General features: G+C 41.0%; 1 protein-coding gene across 3 annotated transcripts in view; it reads left to right on the forward strand.

Annotated features, from left to right (window-relative positions):
- Positions 1-2,862: 2,862 nt before the first annotated feature.
- LNX1 (ligand of numb-protein X 1) overlaps positions 2,863-22,745 on the forward strand; it is a 103,814-nt gene continuing 83,931 nt past the window's right edge. For 2 of the 3 annotated variants that reach the window (XM_042870432.1, XM_042870431.1), the window contains exon 1: positions 2,863-3,041. The gene's annotated coding sequence lies outside the window, so the exon portion shown is untranslated. The remainder of the gene's footprint in view (positions 3,042-22,745) is intronic. The other variant, XM_042870433.1, reaches the window with a different exon arrangement.

Below are 22,745 nucleotides of genomic sequence, written 5' to 3' on the forward strand. Positions count from 1 at the left end.
AGGCAAGGGGCTCTGCCCCTAGCTCCTGGCCATGCCAGCAGAGCCAGTCCCACTGGCTGGGCATGGTGGGGACCCACATGGTAACTGCAGTGGTGACAGTGCCTGGGCTTGTCCAAAGTGTGCTGGTGCAGCAGCAGGGTCACATCCTGCATGGTCACAAAGGCAAAGCAGCTCACTCCTGGAAACTCTTTGCTAGAAAAGTCTGCTGATTTATTTATAACGTTATATCCACCAGCAATGCAGTGCTGGCTAAAAATAACCGAAGGGCCAGCCTTGCAGGCTGGTGGCAGCCACCCTTTTCGTCTTGTTGGAGATGGAGCTTAATTTTGATTCCTTGTCTGCTGAAGGACTGCCATATTTTTAAAGACATACAGACAACATGGACAGCAACGACAAGTTTCTGAACCAGCTTGACATTTACTTGTACCATTAGTTTCTTTCAGGAATCTTTCCTCAGCTTTTTTCATGCACTTACCCACACAGGAAATTAAACTGCTCTTCTTTGCAGGACCCTTTCCTTATGTGACCTTATAATTTATTGCCAGCTTCTGCAGGATTTTTTGTTGTAGTTGTTGTTGGTACTATTCTATCCTGCTTTGAAACCTAACCCAGCTGGATTTTGGTAGCATAGAGTCCCGCTAAAGTGCTGTAGGTCAGTCCTGTGGAACTAGGGTATCTACCAAATGCCTGGAAGGGTGTAGACATGAAGTCCTAGACTGAAGTGGATAGATGCTCAGCTTTTAAGAAAAGAAAAGGAGAAAAAGGGAAGAATCTTTGTTTGGAGTGCCTGGCAAACCTACTGTGATGCTCTTTGGAAGGGATGATGTGGTGGCCTTAGAGGTTGTTATTCCATGAGCTAAACCAAGGAGGCAGGAAGCTCCCATCAAACTGGTTTGTGGTAGAGTCCTCAAAGTAAGTTTCCACCTCATCCTGTCCTTTCTTAGCAAAGAAGAAAAATGTGCATCCTTTGATGTGGTAATTTGGAAAAAATATAAACAAAATCTATGTAAGCAAGTGCTGGAGAAGTGCGGCCTCTTTTCAGCTCAGTGTGACATTTTCTGTGCATGGGTTTCTATGCTGTCAGCAGAAACAGCACACCCTACTGAGGTCAAAATCCAGCCTGGAGTTAGAAGAAGGAAGGCAGTTAAGGAATAAAGTACCCATAAATCTCAATGGCACCATCATTCTACTGCTTGCTATGGGGATTTTGTGACTCTTGGTGAAATTAATTCGTGCCCAAGAGCAAATACGTAGGCTGGCAGTTCCAGCCACCATCTACGGTCTTCTGCTTCTTTGGTAAATGCAGTCTTTACCCAAGATGCAGAAATAATTTTTTTACAGTTATGTACCGAAAAAATAACTTTTTTTTTTTTTTTTTTTTTAATGGTTGGTGGGAATAGATACGTTCCTACAGATACATTCCTACGTCAGAAAATGAGTTGCACTGGCATAATCTGAACAACAAAGTAGCTTTGCTTCCCTCATGCTGAGGGCCATGCAATGTGGGGTATGAAACCCACGTGCCTGGGGGAAAAGCCCTGACAAAGAGTTAGGCCAGGGTGCAAACTGAATCAGGAAAGGAAGCTTTGGGTCATGTTTGTAGGAGGCACTGGGTATATCTAATTCCACGCTGTCACACCATACTTTCTACTGCTCTCTTGTGCATGCAATAGAATGCTTTTCTGAGGAGCTTTTTCCACCTTGTACCCCAATCTGTCTGAAAGCAGCTCAGGCTTCTCTACAAGAGCCCAAGCTTTGTTCTCCTGCACCCTGTGGCACTGCTTATGCAGCTCATGGGTGCACAAAGGTGTGTAGTGGTGTTTGCTTTCTCCTAACATCCTGTATGAGGAAAATAGTGGAATTATGAAGGCTGGCAGGAAGAAACCAGGGCAGCACTGACATTGATGTGTATGTATGCCTGTGAGCAAGGTCTCTGGCTGCTGCTTTCCTTACTGTGCCTGGCAGCACCTGGACAACTTTGCTTTTATATTGCACTTTGGAGATTAACCAACACTACGTAAGTGCTCTGTGCAGACTTAAAGAACCGTACCATATGGTGCATGACAGTCTTCAGCATTCATGAGCTGCTTACCTTGCTCCTGAGATACTTTTTATATGGTGCATTGATTTTTTTTAAATTATTGTTATTTTTTTACATTTCGGCACTGGGTTTTGCAACCCAAATGTGGAATCCATTGACTAGATAAGCTAGAATATGTTTGCAGCTGATTGAAGGAATTGGTTAAAAGAACTTTCATTATCAAGCTCTTTCAGATAAGGCAGTATCTTCTTAAAAGCTCTTTAAGTAAACAACAAAATAAGACATTTTAAATGAAGAACTTCCTAGAAGGTCTTGAGAGAGGCTCAGTCTTTTTATTTCCAATTAACTCTACAGAGTTCACCACAAAACCATGTGGTTAGTTCTAATATTTTGGAGAACAAGGTACACATGTGCAAGCATAGCCACTTCTCTCTTGTGCAGACTTCTCTCATTGCACAAAGGAGTCTGCAGGCAAAAACAGGCTGCTGTGGTAGTGTAGGAGCAAGCATGTTTGATTCCTATGTGACTGCTCCTGTGGTTTGGAGAATGTGTTTCATGGCTTATTTAAATAAAGGACTTCAGTTAGAGCTCACAAACTTAATTCATGGCTGGTGGCTGTTGTCTGTAGAACAAATGGACTGAATGGATTTTTATTTGAGCTCAAGCTCTTTTTCAAGTCTGATCAAATAGTTAGGGAATGACGAGTTCCACATATGAAATGTTAGTTGTGATCACTTAGAAATGCATAATACTGTTTCTGTTCTTATTTTGGATGAACTCACTTATAAGGAAAGGACAGGCTTGTAGGTCAACTCTCTTCTGAATATATGGATGCCAGCTTACATTAATTGGTAGTTCTTTCACATTACCATGACCATGGAAACATGGACTAAGTCTATGCTATAAAACTCTTTCAGCAACATTGTGAGGAATAGCTCTACTGGAGATGCAGCTCTGAGGTCTCCGTGTTAGCTTGGCTTTGTATTCTTCTCCAGACAGGGTAAGTTCTACTGCTAAAGCCTTTAATTATAACAGTGCCTACATCAGGGCTGTCACTCTCAAGAGCTCTCCATAATGGTCCATACAGCCTGATACCTTATGTTCTGATATGGGCAGTACCGAAAACCATTGGAAGGGTAAAAGCAATAGTGCATGGAGTACCTGAAAGACTTTCAGGAACCTCTCCAGGTTTGGAAAACCTGAGCCACAAGTTGCATATCATCTGTTATGTTTAAGTAAAATAGAAGATTAAAACATTGTGGCACTGATCATTTAATTTTTTTTTTTTTATAATCAAGGTGGGCTTTGGACCATTTGGAGTGGTTGGAAATGTATTTCCTTGTGGTGAATTTAAGCCTGCTCCTTGGTAACTTGATTGATTCCTGACTACTTCATCTGTGCTAAGGAAAAGGGAATAATCATCCTGTGTTTGCTTTCCCTATGTCTTTCATGATTTGATAAATCTTCATCCCATTTCCTGGTGCTTCTTGTAGTTCTGCTATTTCCTTTAGAAATAAAAATAAACAAACAAATAAATTAATAAATGGGGAAAAAAATACTTAATATCTGATTATATCCATAGATGAACATTTTCTTCTTTAAATAATTGGTAATGTTTCATGCCACCTCTGCAGAGCCATTTGCCAACATTTTCTTTGTGACTTCAACATCTCTTTACTGGGAGGTTTTGACTACTTTAGAGACTGATACAGGCAAAGCCAGGGTGATTTTTTCCCCTCTGTTGATTTTTTGTGAGAATTTTCTGCCAACGATTTAATAAAATATTTGAGAATTTTTGGTCTTCATTCAGAAATTATTCGTTTACAGATTGTTGCAACTTCATGAGAAAAGATAAAATTTAAAACATGTGTTGGGTTAATTATGCAAACTACCCAAACAAGCTACAAATTGTCACATTATTTGGGACTGACTCAAGCACAATAGATTACTAATTGCATAATTATGACGCTGGTTGAATTGGTTAACGCAGCTACTAGCCATGTAGGAATCACAGTTTACATTTTTTTCCTGACAAATCCGTGTGCACCAGAGAGAAGTGCTGAAAATATTAACCTGAGATATCTGAGTGTTTGTAGAAAGAAATCTCATGGAGCATGGTTGTATTGCTGAACAATGATTGGTTTCAAATGCATAAATTTGGGGGGAAAATATCAGCTCCTAATTATTAGCAAAAGTCAGTATTTTTCTCTCTCTAGCCTACCTGTTTTCACCTCAAAGTTCAAGTCCTAAATGCAAAGCATTTCAAATGAATATTGACTGTTGAGCCGTGGGGCTCAACATATGTAGTTCAATATGTAGTTCTGCACAGAGAGAATCTGAGAAGCTGTGCGAAGGAGCTGAAGCTGTACACTTCACAGCAGTCAGGTTCATTCATTTGGTGCCATGTGCAAGAATTCACCAGACTTTGTTGCAAAAGTTATTGTAGCGACCTTGCAAGTCGCCTATTAACTCTATTTAGCTACTTACTAATGGGCAGAGAACAAGCAAAGTGCAAACTAGAGCTAAATCTTCAAATGCTGTTTTGCCAGTAATTAGTCTGAGGGCTCGCAGGCACTGACCTGCTGTTACAGTTTGCCCGAAAACCCTAACATTTTCTCCCTGACAAAGGTCCTTTTGAATGTGAGGCTGCCATGACAGAACTGCAATTGCATTCATTGACAGCATTGCCTGGGGGAAAGAGACTCGCATATATACAAGGTGTAGAAAATACTTAATTTACTTGTTAAATCAGTTCCCTGTGCTGTTTCACATTAGCACAAGTCTTTGCCGGTTGCAACTATAGATCCTGCTAAGGCTTCAGGGAAATGATGTTGTTTTGCTCCTGTTTTTACAGGTTGAGTGTTAATCTTTGGTGTATTTCAGAGAGTTCAGATAGAGATCCCTGGATCTCTCTATGTGAGCCTATATGAGCAGATCTGGCAGGCCAGCACAAGCCACTCTTCTTTTAGGGGTGGAAACAACCCAATGCTGCTTTCATTTATGTCTAAAGTCAGCCTTGGAAGGAAAAAAACCCACAACTGTTTAAGTGTTTTACATCTTTCTTTGGGAGAAAGTGTGTTACCAGGCTTCCTGATTCAATATAGCATAGTAGGAGCTGGCTGTGTGTAACACGCATCTTTCTAAAATTTGCACAACCTGCTTTCCTGGCTACCTGCTTTCTTTATGCCTATGACAAAAAGTGAAGACAATGCGTGTGACAACCATCCCAAAATGAAGATACATTTGTTTTCAAAGCCAATAGAAAGAGCTGAGAACGCTATAATACAGTTAGTCCATATATGCATGCATGTATTCACACAAAGACACAACAACAGATAAAAGCCAGGAACAGAGAAAAGAAGCTTACACAAAGTCCTGGTTGAGTGATTATTAGTTAAAGATTCAAATGTTTGGCTTAGAGATCTGTGTGCTGCCAGATTTCTGTTTGTAGGTAAGCAATGTGCTTTCCATGTAAGAAGTATCACTGTTGAGAAAGGCTTTTCTTTGCTTCCTTTTCTGTTATTTCTTTCATTGCCCACTGTCTGCCCATTGCTTGCATATTGTGACTGCTTAGGATGAATATATTTTATGTCAACACAAACTTGTTCTTAATCATGTATATATATAGTCTTGTTGCCTAGACTATGAAAAGCTTCTAGAAAAATACATCATGAGATCCTAACACCAAAAGATCCTAACCGTAAATTCGCATGTTATTTCTAGTTCTTCCTTACTTTACACCTGTGTGACCACTTGATTTGTGAAGTGCCAGTAAAGTAGCTCAAAAATTGGACAATAATGTTATCCTCCTTTGTGCTTACAGGCAAAAGTAATTTCAGTCAGTCAATCATGTGTTCATCTTTCAGCATCTGAAACCAAACCCTCTCAAACAGATTATATGCCTGATTTTTTCAGACATTACTGCCAGGCTTTGGACCACTGGAGTCAGATTCTCATTTCTAAGATATAAATATTATTTCTAATTTTCTGTCCTGAGAGCCTTGTGACAGTATAGAGGCAAAGCCAAGAGCAGAATGCTCTCTGTTTCTCCCTAGAACCAGCTGAACAGGAGGGAAATATTCTCTCAAAAGCAAAAATCTGTGGAGATGAAAAACATTTGCTTTGACTGTGTTAACTTGCTCAAAGTTGTTTCAAAATTGTTCACGAATAAAAATTTACTTAGCCTGCATTTACCTACCTTATCTCATTGTAAAGATAGGACCCGTCTCATAAGCTTAGATTTAGTAGTGGATCCAAGTTGTTCTGAAAAGTGTTTGCAAGGTTGGTTCCCTCATTCTTCTGCAACTTCATCCACAGCTTGTGCTTCAGAAGATCAACACATGACTGCTTAGCATCAGTCAAATATCCAAGAGGTCTACTGAAATGGTTGCTATGATGTTTTTTCTTCCCTAAAAGATAGTAGGAAAACAATATAGAGGGTACCATTACCCAAAGACAATGCTCTGTCCTCGTACTTTTACTAACAAAAATAACATTTAGAATGAGGTTGCAATCGAATCAATTCAGCAGTTAGAAAAATAATTTGCAGATGTTCGTTTTTATTAAAAAACCATAAGGTTACATTTCCATTCAAGTCATTGTCCTAGGAAGATTTAAGAATAAATAAAACTGTTGAGCACTTTCTCTTATCTTTCAGTTCGTAAACATAACCTTCTAAGAGAGTCTTTTGGCCAATGTTTCTGAAACCTATAAAACAAAAATAAAATGTACTTGAAAATATTAAGGCGGTTTTTTTGCTTGGTTAGAATTAACATTTTAATTAAAATGTTATATTAATATTTTAATTTAAATGTTATTGCATTTAATTATAATTAATTACAATTCATTAATTCAGATAATTAAATTTTTATTACATGAATTAATACTTTGCATGCATTTCTTAATGACTATAAGAAATGCATAGCATTACAAAGAGGTCATCACCCAGGTGTGTTGAAACAGCTCTGCAAGTGTAAATGCAAACACTCAGTCAGGTCTAGGCCAACTGTGCTGACACAGAGCCCTCAAGTGTTTGATTTTTGTGAATTATCTCATGTTTCAACTGTTTCCCTGGCTGTGTGCATGTTCTGCAATGTGCAAGTATCTTGCTGGGCCTGATCCATTCCCTCCCTCCACAGGGGAGGTGATTGGCTTGGGTGGCTGTGGATGAGAGGGAAGTGGAAGTAAATGGAGATGTCAGATACATGAGCAAAGATGGTAAATGAGAGACAGAGGACGTTTAGAAGGAGAGAGTGCATTAAGACAAAGAAGAAGTGAACATATCCAACAGGGAGAAGGAGACAGAGGGATAACCATGTCCCAAGGAGAGGCCCATATGCCCAAGACAGCTACCTCATGCAGCTGCCCATCTGCCCCCTGCAGCTGTGGGGTCGTTTCAGGAGCAGTCCTGGTGGGCTCCAGAGGAAGTACCGCCAGCTGTTCTTGGCTTAGGGATGAGCATTGCGACATGATGTAAGCACCCTGAAGACGAGTGGTAACCAGCAAGCATGGGAGATTCCTCAGGGCTCCTGTTGTTGACAGGTCTAGCTAAAGCACAAGGGAATATGTTGTTATTCCAGGAAGCCTTAATGATTTTAGCAGTCAGCTTCCAAGGAACCTGGATTTTTTTGTTTTTCTGTATAGTAATTGCAGCTTTCCTCGGATGCTATGAATAAATTAGATGTACTTTGATATGTTTTTTAGGGTTTGTTTTGAGTATTCTGTTTTTATACAAGTGTAATCCATTACTTAATTGCAAATATTTTATTTTCCTTAAAGATTTTTTTGTGTAGCATCTGTGTAATTTTACACAAGTGCCTGAGACTTAGCCAGACTGCTAAGTCTGCTCCATTTCCTCTAAACAAAGGTCTCTTGCTTTGGAGAAAGGAGCTGCTTTTGCTTTTGCTGTAGAAGAGAAAGATGGGAGAAGACATATCAATATGTATATATCCCATATACACATGCACTATTTGTGTTCCTGTATATAGAATTGTAGAATGTGTGCATTGATGGATATTTGGAGTCTGTATATAACTTCTGTTTTCTTTCATGTGCTTTTGTTCTGTTTAGTATGTGTCTGAAGTAGACAGTCACAGAACTGGCTCAGCCTGTATTTCTCAGTGTTGTCAGACTGGTGTTTTCTCATCAATTCTTGCAAATGTTCCAGTCTAGTTCTGAAATCTGGGAAAATTCATTACGGTAGTTTGCTCTTAGTGCTAGAATTTTTGGTCCCAAATAAATCTCAGCAGCATGTTCCTGATCATCAGGAAACACTGTGTGGGTGACAGAGCACTGGCACAAGTTGTTCAGAGGCTGTGGAGACTCCTCCTTGGAGATACCCAAAAGCCATCAGACATGGGCTTGGCACCTGCTCTGTGTGTCCCTGTATTGGGGAAGTTGGGGCAGATGATCTCAGAGTTCCTTATCAACCTCAGCCCTGCACTGGTTCTGTTCCAAGTCAAAGCAGGTTTAAGCCTGCTTTCGTTCAGAAAAATTTTTAGAGACATATACTCATCAAGCACATCTGTCATTCCCATAGAAGACAGTAACTGAAGGAACGAAAACTGTTTTCTAGGAAGAGCTCAATCCTCAAAATACTTCTGTTGCTATATCTCCTGTGCTGTTGCTGCCTGGGTTTGATTTGCTCAAGACTAATGGAGGCCTTCCAGCACAATGATTTGTGTGGAAATTGCTGCTGCTTTCAGTGTAGCCAAGCTGCGCTGGGCAATTCCTTGGGCCTGGTGTAAGCTTCTTTCTACTAATTTTTTAATTATCTTAGCAAGGCATGCCATGCATTTAATCTAGCTCAGCTGTCCACTTGGATGACTCACAATGTTGAATTTGCTGAATAGGAAAGGAATGTGAAGCATCCAGATGACACTGGTACTGTGCAGTGTGGGGGGAAGAGCTCCAATACAACAGGAAACCAGTCCATCTGGTGCTTTTCATCTCGGTCTGCCAATAATCTGCATGGTCTTGTTGCCCCTGCCTGTTCCTGTGAACCTGCAACCTTCAAGTCAGTATCTAAGCTATGTCAGTGCAGTCCTGTCTCTCTGAGGTGCCTATACAATTCTTTGCAAAGCAGGTGGGAATGGTCAAGTGCAGTGTGGTTTCCTAAGGGCTGGGGACTTTGAGGTCACCTATGTGCTGGAAGTCAAGTCTCCCATGGGAGCAACAACAGTGGTTCCCACTTCTTGGGTCCATGTCTTCCACTCCTGGGGCTGTCACACTTAGTTCCTTCTCAACTCTCTGCTCTGTTCTTTTTAAATAGTGTTTAATCAAAGCGTGCTTGCTATCTCTGGAGTTCATGGCCATAGCAAATCTTGATTGAGGTGGCTGACTGTTATGAGGAGTCATTCCCTGCTATCATTAGCAGTGTTGCTTTCAGCAGTGCTTGCACAAATTCCATCATTGCCATACTGTATACAGTCAGTTAGTCATGTTACAAGTGAGAACACAAATGTTCTTGCAGGTATGGGGCAGCAGAGGGGGACCACAGGGAGAGCTGGAGCTGGAAAGAGCTCCTTTCCCTGGATCAGGGCTGGGGCTGCTTTGCAGCTGGAAAAATCCAAAAGTTAAAGCTGGAGAGCACTGTTTTTTAGATTCTGTCTTCTAAACTTTTCTAACAGCAGCAACAACAACAACAAAAAACAACAACATATATTTCTTCTTGGAGAACTTTGAAGAAAAATGAAGGAAGAGGTATGTGTGTACTCTGCAGTGAGTGATGGATCAGCTGAGGAACTTCCCTGGGTCTCCTGTCACTACTTCACCCATGCAGGCAATCAGGAGGCTCTCAGTCTCTCCTCTTGAAGTTGTTCGACTTTGTATAAACAATTAACATTTAATAGAAGAGAGACTGGTGCTCAGGAACTCACATCTATCTGAAGGAGACCCACCAGGCTACTGATTCATACACACACGTGTGTTCTCAATGAATAGTTAATGTTTTATTAAAAGTGGAATAGATCCAAAGGGATGATTCAAATCTCCTTTCTGGATCCAGTGCTTGGCTTTTAGCAAATATGCTTTTTGTTCCATCAGAAATGCCATTGCTTTTACACAGTTCCTTCTTCTTTCCCTCATCTAAATGCCCTTCTTTGTTCCAGTTGATTTTTGTTTTGTTACTGGTCCAGTCTCTGCCCTCTCCTTTGCTCTTTGACCCCATAAGCAGGAGATCTGTGGCTCCATTATATTTGAGATAAGCTGAATCTGTGGAAGGGCAGAAGGTAGGCTTTCCTCTGCACTGAGCTGGGGAGGGCTCCAGCATTCCCATTTCACATTGCCTCCCTATTTATTCAGGATAGTCCCCCACTCTCTGACTGCTGTTGCCTGTCATGCCCTACCAGCCTACCATGAAAATCAGAAGTTGTGGGGTGACTTCATCCCAGCAGGGCAATTTTCAGCAGTGCTTGTTGCTACCTTCTGCCTCTCTCTGTGTGTGGTTTTGCAGCTGGGGATAGGGGATAGCAGTTTCCCATAGAGAAATACAGTCTGAAGTCCCATAAATAGCCTCTTCCCTACAGAGCAAGCCAGAGCCTGACCTGCCCCTAGAAAGTGACTGAAACATGCCTGCAAACAGCGAACAATTTCCAACTGCTTTTAAAGAGTGCAAACTGTAATTGAGGAGGCAGTACTTTCACTTGGGGTTTGGAGCTGTGATATAGACACATTTCTCTGACCACATACTGACATGAAGATGCATGTTCTTACATAACATAGTTGAATTTCCTGGGGTGGAGTTGGATGGAGAAAGTGGACCCGGCACTGAAAAAGCTGAAGGAGAAGGAGTGCTTGTCCCTGCCTGACTGGCAGAGTCAGCCACAGCCTGGAGATTTAGTGGCCACCCTTGGCTGATAGCAAGATCAGCGGCTTAGCAGAGCTTGCAGGCTGGTCAATAATGGAAACACAAATGCAGCCATGAAGGTTATTCATTAAAAGTTTGCTCTTAGTTATTTGCTATTTCTTTCAACCAGCACATCAATGCTAGCTAGCCTCTCCATCCCTGAAGATTTCTCATCTGCTTTACCTCCACATGGTGATAGAAGATCTGCATAAAACAATTGTAAAAACACCCACGATAACTGGCTCCTTGTCCGACCAAGCCCCATCTGTTGCAGCCCCCAGTGATTGCATTGATATCCTAGAGCTATTAAACCATTCCATATGGGAAGCCTTGCCAAGTACATAACCTTGCCCACAACAAAGCCTAGTGAGGGAACGGAGATGTTAGGAAAAACAGTACAAATCAAGACAACGGTTAACAGACTGGGAGAACATGTAAGCAGTCTGCCAGTTGTAAATTGTAAATTCCAATTGCCCTCTGTGTGGTGGGGAGAGAAGAATGTGAGGAGTAGTTTCAGCGTATGCTCACATCTCACACCATTTGCACTGCTTTGTCACATCTCGGTAAAATGTTGTACACAGGCTACTTGCTGTTCTTCGTGTGAAGTAAGCTGATTTTCATGATCCAGAATAATGTGAGTCTGGATATTTCTTACCCATTTTACAAACCTGGGTGCCTGCAACCTTCTGTGCAGCCTTTGCAAATCGATTTCAAATCAAGACTTGTCTCCCAAATGTAGATTATCTGTATTACACAGAATCACAGAATTCACATGCATCCTTCGAGCACAATCATTGGCTCCTTAAAATGCTTTCCCTGTTTTGTTATTATTTCCCTATACGTACATGTACAGTCTGAGCTCTATTTCTTGGCTTCATGAATGAACTCCCACTTCTAGAAAAATCTCTAACACAAATTACTATGTTTTCCACTATTACATATGGCTTTCTTCTATCCCATGTAGCATTCAGACTAACTTGGGCAATGAAATATAAATTCAGGTAACACTATCCAAGCTAATTTAAGCTAAGTTTTGCCACAGTCGGGAGGAAAAAAAAAAAAAAAAAAAAAGAAAGAAATGCAATTACATTGAGATTTAGTGCTTGGTTATGGAGCAGGATCTCACAGGAAATACAGTGAGAAGGAAAAGTCATTCCCCTTCTGAAAACTGTAGCCGTGTTTCCTCCAAACTTTGTGGCTGCCATTTGCCTTCAGTTTTGCCAGTGCTTTTATTAGTTACTTTGTAAAGATGCCAAAGACACTGAAGAATCTGGGATGCCTATATAAAGTGTGGCTTAAGTCTCTCCTAGGTGTGGTGGTCATGTAAAGCTATTCTGTATGAGAAGCCAAGCAATGCTACACCTCAAAGTCTTCCTTGGGGTAGGGAAATTACCGCCTTGTATCCGTAAGGCAAGAGACATCTGAGCTGTATCACCCTTGGCAGAAAGGTGGCACTTTGTCTCTCTGAGGAAGCATGGACAAGAAACCAGACTGAAAGAAGCTGGGATGGTTTTGTAGTGTACGTTTGTGCTGTACCACCTTGCTGGTACTGTGCTACACAGCTGACATTTTCCATGCATAGGCCAAACACTATTCTTCCCCTTCCATAACTGAAATGCAATACAGCTGTGACTCACTTGTACTCTCTGGTGATGGGTGAGCTGGGGCTGGAGAGGAGGATGTCCTCTGCACCAGCTCTGGTGGAAGTGTAACCTACAGCTGCTCCCAGAATTCTTCCTCCTCCCAGGAATCTCTTCTGTACTTACTTAAGTTAGAGACTTTTCAAGGAACAGATACTTCAGGATTTTTTTCTTCAGAAAGCTGAAAAAATACCATTCATGGTCTTTCTGCTCTTACGGTTTTTCCTTAAGATCTGAACTACTCTTGGCACTTTTTTTCCTTCTTGTAAATGTCACACTTCAGCTTTTTTTTTTTTAATCTTTGTTAATGAGTACAATTTTTTATGAGTCTGTGGGACATGTTCCATGACAGCTTTACTTTTCCTCCTGAACATGTGGTGGTTTAGTTCAAAAGGCTGTCTTTAGCAAGCCAAGGCATTCTGAAGTGGATTTTTCCTGCATCTTATGATAGCAGTGAAGAGGTAAATTTAAAAAAAGAAAAGCTGTGTTTGAAGATAACTGACACTTTTTAAAGAAAAAGTTTCTCACTATGCTTTTTCCTCTAAAGCAAGGGAAAAATAGAGAGGATTTGTCAACTGTATTTTCCTTAGCTGATGAAAGAAATTCTAATAGTTACTGTAGTCCTCATTCTGCATGGATTTACTTCTTCAGAGAGGAGAGGGAGCTTGGAAGTCTGCCTATGTCCCATACCAACTGTGGTATGAGCATCTGAAGATTTGTATTTGGTGTAATTTTCCCTCCAGTACCTCTAAGAGATGTCTAGAGCAATGTGAGACATCACTGGCTTCACAGCCAGCATTATGTCTGCAATTCATGCCTGTGTACCTTCTTTGGCATGAGTTTCCCCCATCTCTACAAGCAGCTAACAGCAGTGAGCAGAGCCTCTGGCACTGACTCAACTAAGACAAGATCAAAGTTTCACCACTTGGAGGGGAGGAAGGACAGCAAGATTGTTGTTGGTCTCCTCTACCCTCAGAAAGGTGTCATCTCATCTTCTGTTGGATAACACTCACCAGTGGCCTTGGTTCAGCACCTCCAGGACCTCACCCAGAATGTGGGGACTCATCCAAAGTGTGGGACTCATCCAGGGTGTAGGACATGTTCCTGTCCTGTGTAAGACTGCAGCCGCAGCTGACAGCTCAGTGTACACCATGGAAGGAGGAAGCGTAGGCTGGACAGGAGGTGTTTACTTAAAGCTGGTTGTTACGCACATCAAAACAGAGCAGATCTTCCTGTAATCAGGGAGAGAAAGGCAAAAAATTAATCCAAAAGGGTTATTAAAGTTATTAAAACTACTTACTTGAAGAGGACCTGGTAAGCTGTGCTTTTGGCTGGCAGATTAGCCAAAAAAGCAGCCTGTTACTATCTTTAGCTAGCATTTGAGTTACAAATGAATTTTTTTTTTTTTTTTTTAATAGATTTTTGAAGAGACTATTTTAAACAGGATTTTGGCAATATTGATGATAAAATGACAGAAACAGTCTTCACTTGAATTACCTCTTGTTGACATTGAATTAGCACACTCTCAAAAAGTGGTTTAAAAACAGTGGACAAAGGAAAATGAAATAAGTATAGGCAGAAAAAAAAACAACAAAAGACACTACAAAATGTAAAGTAGTTAGAGTACCAAGTGTGCCCTTTAAAAATAAAAACTGCAATAAAAAAATCCATTAGAAAGAAGAGAGCAAGAAAACATAGTTGCATTTTTAATATGTGAGTCTCAATAGTTTCTATAATGATGCTTCAATTAACTATGATTTATGTTCAGCTGTTACGCACTTTCTTTTTCCATGATTGTTGTGTGATGTCCTATTATTGCATTCTAATGATATTTCTGCCCAGATTTTGAGTCTGTGGCTCTGTTGCAACGTCCCACCCGCGGTGTGAATGACACTATGAGTCCACACAGCATCCTCTGGTTGGTTGCTAAGATCTTTTTTCAGCAAGAAATGTTGGCCTTGAGAAGGTGTTTTTGAACTGAAGCTAAGGAGAGAGGCTCTCATTCATAAGACGTCTTTTGCTTTTTAAATAAGACTTTTACAGCCGTTTTCCCCTTGTTTCCTATCAACATTTTTACATAAAGAAGCTAAATGGGTGTGCTGTCCAACATTCTTCCCTTCGAACTCTTGCAAATGAGTAGGAACAGGCACTGTAGCTCCATCTGGCCGGTAAATGGAGTGTGAAGAGAAGTTTTACCTTTCAATTTTAAAACAGAGCAGAGCTCTAAATTGCTATACGCAGAGAGATTACAGACATAAAAAGAGTAAAATAACATATATCCTGTGTAGCAGATGGTGGGAGATGAATATTTCAGTCTTTCACAATTTTTGCTCCATTTTCCTCAAGCATTTCATGGAGCTCCATCGAGACACCTTAATTGCTATAGGATACCCTCTCTCAGCAAAGATTTCCAAGAGCGTTGCCAGCTTGCAACATTAAGGACAATACTTAAGCAAAGTGAAAACAACATCCTTAAAATAAAACATTTCTCTTAATCCTAAGACTTTTTCTAGAAAATCTAATTGTACTCCAGCAAATGAGTAAAACTAGGGTAAAGCATGACAATTCTAAAACTACTTCATCTTGGGTATGTGGAATGCTACAGCTCTGTGTCATGTAACCACTATAATCTCAACTGAAAATACTTACCTGTTCAAATTGCCTGAGGAAATTCCAGCTGAGCAAGTGAAAAGGCAGAGGAGGGTGGTGGGGATTGGGAAGCAGAAGCAGCAGTATCCAGAGTACCTAGTCCTGAATACAGTGGGACTGGAACACCAACATGATCCTTCCTGTCCTTGTGGTCATACCACTGGTAGGCTTGAGGTAAAACCATACACAGAGAAAGTCACTGTTGTGTGTCTCTAATAGGATGAAGGAAAGGGAAGACTAAAATTTATTAGTGACCTGAATATGGAGGACACGTGTTTCAGCAGGGTTTTCTTTATTTTTATTTTGTGAAATGCTCTAGAAATGTTGTAATATTCAGTCCTAATTTTCTTCACAAATACAGGTAGGAAACTCAAAAATATAGAAAGAAAACTACTCTTTCCTTTTCAGCATGTGAAAGATTGTCAGATTTCTGCTGTTTCCTTTTCAGCAATGATATTGAGACAGGTAGCTTCTGCTCCAGATGGGCTAAATGAGCATAGGAGGACATAATCTGGTTTTATGGTAGCGCTCACAAACTCCTGGAATATAACAAAAAGACCTCTTCAGGATGAGTGGTCCAGAGCTTTTCTGCTTCTATTGAGCAGAAAGCACTGTAAACCTTTGATGTGCAAATCTCTCACCTGATGATTTTATGAAGGACAGATCTGGCCGAGGGCCAAGCCAGCCAATTCTCACTGAAATCACTACAAAGTCTTGGGTAGGCCCTAAATGAAAGTGGAAAAAAAAAGTTAGTTTGTTTTTAAATTAAAATAAGAAAACAAAAGCACCACAACAGCAACAACAAACAACACAAAAATGCCCACCAAAACCCAGCAATTCCACCACATTACCATCAGGCATCCATTTGCTCTCACCCTCTGAGTGAAACCTGCCTAATGCCTCCAGGAACTCAGTCTGCCTGTAGGGTGAGAAATTACTTAGTCATGGCATACAGAAAGGATTTAGAGGAGAAAGAGAGGTACCAGGCATGTGTGTGCAAAAGGAAATGGTAGTCTGGAGCTGGCTGCTATCAGAAAAGCCCTGAAGTTCAGACACAGCTGTCCTCTTGGGAGAGGTTTTCTGGCCATAACATGGAACTGCACATCCAGCTCTCCATCTGGAATGAAGATGCTGCTGTAACAGCTCATCGTAGGAGGATGTGTGTTGCAATGGAAGACAAAGTCTGCATGTGAAAATCCCAAAATGAACCTGTGAAACAAACCATTTCCTGAAACATAAAGCTAAGTAAATACCAACATCATGGCAAATTTCAGCTCCGGTTTTCAGCTTGAAGTCTGTTAATAGTAATATTTGTCTCTTTCATATCTAACCTCCCTAAAAATCTGGTGCCATTACAAGTCACAAATTAGCATTATTTATCACAGTCTTCTTAACCTGAGTCATAATCAAGCATTCTAAAGCATTTTTAAATATTAGAGATAAAATTATCTTACTGTTCACTGTGTCTTTACTGTCTTTCTCAAATTAGGAGTTTTGTTCTGCTTACATTTCTGGTTTCACAGGAGATTATGTTCTTTCTCCCCCTCCCTCCTGGAAGTGCACTTGCTTGAGGCAACATCTGAGCACATGATTTTTCTATATGCAATCCTTAAGCTTACGCAGATCCAACTTTTGCTGTAAAACTGATCTCACAGTACTTGGCACAAGTGTGCCATTTCCTCCTTTCAGACCATGAAATGAGTGTGACTTTCATATGCTACAAGTAGAGACATTTGGGAGTTTCAGTAGAAGAATTTGTAATGAAGCTACATGTCCATTGCAGGCGGCACTGCTATAGTACATGGAACTTACTCTTTCCCTTTCCTCTTATGTGAAGGCCATGGAAGGCTGTTCCCTAGTGTAATTCTGAATGTGAAGAAAGACACCTGATTAATGCATATGCACACGCATTGCTCCATGGACATGTGCCTGGTTAACATTCATGTAGCTGCCAGCAATGAGCCTTCTGAAGGAGAGAATGCACAGACGTGTTCCAGCAAAGCACAGACCAAGCCTGGGGATATGCCTGTGGCATTCAGCACTAAGGCAAGCAAGCAAATGGCATCTGCCTTGCTTTCTGTGCTGACACTGTGTTATGGAAGCTGAACCAAGTATAATTCATGAATGTGAATATTTTGCTTGCTAGTACAATCGTATTGGCAGCTGGGAAGACATCCACATGCTTTCATTGTAGGTAGCACCCAGGAGTACAAGCAGATACGTAGCATGGACTACATGAGAAAGACAGATCATGAGAATACAGATCATGGCCACTAGCTAAGACACCCCAGAATATCCAAGCCATCTGCCTGGAGCTGGCAGTAGCAGCACAGGAGCTGCAGGGGGTGCGTGTCATGATGAACGATAGGCACCTCAAATGCCTGGATGTCTGCAGAGATGCAGGAAGGCAGCAGCTGAGCCACATCCCTCAGCTGGGAGTCTACAACCAAAACGGCCAGTCCTTGGCTATTGTTGCTGGTAACAAGTTGTTGGTTGTAGATAAACAGTCTGTGTTAATGGGAACACAAATCAGCTTGAATCGGATAATGTTTCATAATTTTTGGCTATCCTTCTGCCTTTTCTTGGGGACCAAAATGACTTTGTTCTTCAGTTACTAAGTCATCAGCTGTGAGAGGATATTTGAGCTCCCTCAGACTACCTTAATGCCTCAGTAATGACACAAAGGTTGCAAAAAATGGCTTTCCTGATAGCTTAACATCTCCCTGTGTCCCCTTATGGACGGCCATTTGGTGTCTGCAGAGTAGGACATATGGATGACCCTGGATCTCCCTCCAGTACATAGAAAAGGACATTTTGGAGGTGGCTCATAGAATGTGGATGCTGGCTGCTGTTCGTGGCCTCTCTCACCCCATCCTCTGCCTTGTCTCTATAAGCCTCATCACTGCACAGGCTGCATTGCCACACAGAAACATCTGCAGCCAGGATGCTCCTGCAGAAATGTCACTGGAAGGGATTGAGCTCCGCCTTGCAGAAGACTCAGGCCCTCCTCTGAGGGGCCAGGGAAGGGAGGGGACACCCAGTTTGACACTAGTTCTGTGTTGTTTTTCAGGGATTTGGAGGAAGAATGTTGTGTCTGATTTTATGGATTGTCAAAATGAAGCCAGATGGCAACGGATTAAGTGTAATACTGCTTTGTTGTTCTTGGGTTCATGACTGCACTTCCCCTGGAGCAAGGAGCCTTCCCCATGCTGCAGCCCCAGCCACACACATCCCCCTCCATTGAGTGCCCTTCCCATGGGCTCCCCTAAACCCTGCCCTAAAGAGGGGAAGAGAGCAAGCTTTGCTTTTGTGGGGACTGCTAATTGGAAACTGCTTACTTCACATGCTTCGTGACTAGATTTCTCACCAAGAGTCTGTTTGCTCTTCTCTCCATCCGATGAAATACCGGTATTTTGCAATTGGAGTGATTGGTTTGCTTGCTTGAGGGAAGCTTCTGGGTGAGCAGCTGGGCTAGTGAAGCCTGGTTTCTTACAGATTTGTGTCTGCTAGTTGGATTTTCTGATGTTTAGAAAGGCGTGAGTTCAATGGAAGTGTTTCCCATGAGGCATGAAAATATTTCAAGCCTTTTGTTGATCCTTTGGTGTCTAATAAGGGATGTATTTATGCCTCAGCTTCCCTCTCCATGTGAACACTTAAAAGGGTCTCCTTCTTTTTCTACTCTGCCTTATTTTCTTTATTCTGATGGGCATATGATATCTTTGAAACCAGTATGCTTTGTCAAAGGTAGGGTACTGAACACAGCCACAGGGCTCTGAATATGCACAGGGAGACAGTCAGGCTGAAACAGAAAGATGCGATTGCCTTAACTTTGTTTTCCCAGAAAATTGGGTTAAGGATTAATTAATAATTAGAGAAAAGGTGAATTTAATATTATGATTCTAAATATCATCCAATTTCTTAATTAAAACTAAATAGGAAGATTAATTTCCTCCAAAAAGTGTTATTCTTCCCTACAGACTTTTGCTCCAGCTCAAGCACCTTCTTCTTTCCAAAGAAGCTTTTCTGGGTGTGGGTTGCTGAGCACTGTCACTGCACTGTGCAGGAGGTGGCTGTGCTCCCATGCACTAAGCACCTACAGACTGGTGACATTCCACCAGCAAAATGAGCTCTGGCTCTTCTCCTTCGTAGACTGCATCATCGTTTCAAGTGTAACCTTATACTTTCAATTTAACTTACTCCTCCACAAGATTTTGTTACAATTTTAATATTGAAATAGTGAATTTTAATTTGTAAGAAATCTGCACTTCTTCATGTAGATCAGCAATTGCCTGCTCCAGGTTTGTGATACAGTCCTTGGGCCCAGGAAGGATTCTGACAAAAGCCTGCTGCCTTCGTAACAGGGAAAATCCACAAGCCAAGTCACACCTGCTGCTTTGCTGTGCTCTGTCCTGTTCTTCCCTAAGATCATTTCTCTGCCGTTTAGAGGATTGTTTGAAACCTGTCTGGACTCCATTAATGCTCAGAGCTTTTTAGCCTTCTTTAATGCATCTTTCTCACGAGTCACCCTCTCCAGGATGACTTTCAAGGAGCTAGGTACAGATCCATGTCAGGGTGAGCTTTTCTGCATTTGCTTTGAAAGTGGATTTGCATCAGTTGCTTAGCTTGCAAATTTTTTGATGTCCAGACTGTATGCATGGCTCACACAGCACAGTGTACCCTGACAGTGTTTAGCAAAAGAAATGGGTGAGGAAGCTGGAATAAGGACAACATTTAGGGTTTTTTTTTTATTACATGTTGTTATAATGTAGAATATAAATGACAGTAAGCTAGTCCCTGTCTTCAAAAATTAGTAAGTCAATTTTATACTGACTGTCTGTTACCAAGGTGCTCACAAAGGCTGGGATTTCCTGACCTTCATTTCGGTGAGTTCAGAGATGATTTTTTCTGGATTCTTGATGAGATACCCTAGTGATATAAAGCAAACTTTTCAAAGAGCCAAAGCCCTCACACTCAGCTTATAACCTCTGCATTTCACCTTCTGTCCTGGTGGTCCAGCAGAAGCCCAAACATCAACTCAGAGTGTACTTTCATGTCCCCTGTACTACATGCACATTCGGAAGTTATAAATTAGAAATGTTCAAGTATTCCACTAACATGCCTTGGCTATTTTAAGAAGAAAACTCACTAATGATATATTTTCTGCTAAGCAGAAGTAAGTTTGGATGTGCTTATGTTTTTATTTATTCTCAGAAGTATTCCGCATTTATAGTGAGAGCTTCTCCCCCTCAAATTCTTCTCCTGTTTTTCTTTACTGTATCCTGTTGCAATACTCCCTTTGGAAGGTCTTTTATAGAGTATTTTTTTACAGATTCTAAAAACTTCCTTCCTGGCATTTGCATTCTCTCTTCAGATGTCAAAATCAAAGATAATGACCCATTGCTGGTGTGTTGGGAAGGGAGGGGTGTGCAAAGGAATTTGCAGTCCCCGCGCACTCTGCAAGTTGACACACTTCACGTGTGGTGTGAGGCACTCAGTGTGTCCCAACAGTAGTGCACTGTTAGCCAGGACAAGGAGGAGACATTGAAATTCAGGGCAAGCATTCTGAAAATTGTCAGTATTTTCTGATCCATTTCCCCACACACAAAGCCAACAGATCTCCCAAGGAACTTTGAGAAGATGGTACAAATCTCAATACGAATGCCAGTTTTGTCCATAGGACATGAATATAGACTTGTTCTGTCAGGAACAGGGATACGTGTCACGATGCTCTGAACAACTGTTTCAGTCTGAAGCTTTGGGTGGATAATAGCAACCCCTTTCACATACACTTAGTATCTCCTAAAGTTTGAGCACCTAGCACCTGGCAAAACAGCAGGAGAGAAAGTTGGTAGAGTTAAGCACCAGTTTACCCATGCTTAACCCCTGGAGATTTGGGTCCAGCTCCTGCCATCTTATCATAAAAAACCTTTGTAACTTGGTGCCTTCCGAGGTTCACATTTGGAATGTTTTGGCAAATGTGGTCTATACAGGCTTGAAACTACAATGTCAGAATGTTATATCAGTGTTATCAGCCGAGATCCAAGGAGACAAGTGGTAGTTGTTTCAAAAAAGCTTTTGCATCATATTCCTGGATCTGAGCTTCATTTTTACCATTTTAGCAGCATTTTAAACATACTCAGTACGGATTCTCAAGGTATAACTATGCAGGAATAAGCACACAAGGTATTTGCTGAAGATGCATTAGGCACTGAAAGCTAAGCTAAAAGCTTTTCAATGTCAAATAAATCTGATCCATTGCTTGCTGAAGATCTTTCTATGTCTTTCCTACATAGAAAGAGAAAGCACACTGTGACATTGAACCAATAATATGAGATTTGTAAGACAGCCGAAAGCACATTTCTAATTTATTTTCAGCTGTTTTGATGGATTTGCCACTTCTAAGGCATTTCATGGTACAGTGTTTGAAAAACAAATGGTTTTCTAAAGGAGTTCTTATTTGAAATGGTACTTAACCATTCACATTGTGAACTGCAGACAAAATTATTAACAATAATAATAATAATATTTTTTCAATTAGAAAATGATCAAATTTCATTTGATTTTTGGTTGAATTTTACATGTGCCTCGTAAATTATATCTATTATATATTGTAGAGTTATATATCTTTGTTATGGTTTTGAAAATGTAAGCTCTTTAGTGTGGTAAACAAGTGTAATTAAAGAAATGGATCCATGAACATCAAAGCTAAAGAACTGTACTGTGAGCTCCAAGGAAAGATTTTCCTGGTGTTTGGATGTACATGTCTTTTTTTCTACACTAGGAATGGGAGCTCAGCATTTTAGCAACATCCTTGGTGAGAGTTTTCTCTCAGCGAAAATCAATCTTTCATCTCCACCTGCTTACCTGCATTCAACAAACTTGTTTAAGTGCTGTTGAAAGCCCCTCTCATCTGTCAGAAGTGGTTGAAATCATTCCTTGAATTCAGAATTCATTGTGGGCTCTGATTACATACACACTTATGTAAGCTGCTGAAAACCTAGAATACATCTTCTGTGCTGCAGAGCAAGGGCAGAAGCTCATGAGTGGCTAAGGCTTGGGCAACATGCAGAAGATCTTCTCCCATCCTCCCATCCAGTTTTTCAACAGATCACTTTAAAGTAGAATTTGAGCTTTAGGTTGCATCTCTGAGCTAAATGTTTTCCTTCATCACCACCTCCCAGCTTGCAATGGACATTGCTAAGACAGTTCTCTGTGTGTATGTGTAGCACAAGATACAACTCATTTGTCCATGTGTAAATAGGTTGTTTCCTTGCAACTTTTTCTTCTTATCCAACCCATAATCAATGTACTGCATTTTCCCATGGATAAATGAATTATCAATTTAAGCAATTAGTGTGTAAATAGAATTGTGCTGAGATCAGTGCCTAGCTCATTCATCAAAACAAAAGTTATTTGAGAGATCACAGAATCACAGAATCACAGAATGGCCAGGGTTGGAAGGGACCTCAAGGATCATATGCTATCCCCTGTTCGCTGAGCTCACCAGCCCAGCAGTTCTCTAAGCAATGATGTGTTTAGACTGGGCTGATCGGCTGGGCTGATCAGCAAT

The sequence above is a fragment of the Lagopus leucura genome, unplaced genomic scaffold, assembly GCF_019238085.1.
Source record: "Lagopus leucura isolate 7727_CA_CO unplaced genomic scaffold, USGS_WTPT01 Super-Scaffold_100004, whole genome shotgun sequence".
NCBI classification, from domain to species: Eukaryota; Metazoa; Chordata; class Aves; order Galliformes; family Phasianidae; genus Lagopus; species Lagopus leucura.